We start from the raw sequence: 476 nt of genomic DNA, 5'->3' as shown, positions 1-476 counted from the left end.
TATATCGCCTATTATATTAAGAGCGGGTATACAGTGTCATTTTCGTGTGAAAACTTATATCCCTGATTAAATTTAAATTGGATTTTTTTTATTTATATGCAAAATTTTAAACTTATTTACCCGGTTTATCTAAGTTTTTCCATCTATAGAAAGCAACTAAAGTTTTTTTACAAAATATATACAAATTCGGTCGAAATCTACAATTAAATATAACTTAAATATAATTTTTTCTTTACAGAATCCGATCAAAAACTATAATTTTCATACAATTTATATACAATTTGTATACAATTATGTTAATTGTATATATTTTGTATGTTGTTTATACAACCGAAATACAAAAAATAGATAATTTGTTTATGTCATTTTCTTCGAGCTTGAATATGAAATTCTAACCAAAACCATCTCGAAACTTTATCAAATTCTCTCAAAATTTGATGTTTTAACTTCAATACCACACAAGGAGGGGGGGGGGG

This window comes from Nicotiana attenuata, unplaced genomic scaffold (assembly GCF_001879085.1).
Source record: "Nicotiana attenuata strain UT unplaced genomic scaffold, NIATTr2, whole genome shotgun sequence".
Lineage (NCBI taxonomy): Eukaryota > Viridiplantae > Streptophyta > Magnoliopsida > Solanales > Solanaceae > Nicotiana > Nicotiana attenuata.
The sequence above is the reverse complement of the archived record's forward strand: the minus strand, read 5'-3'. Positions refer to the sequence as shown.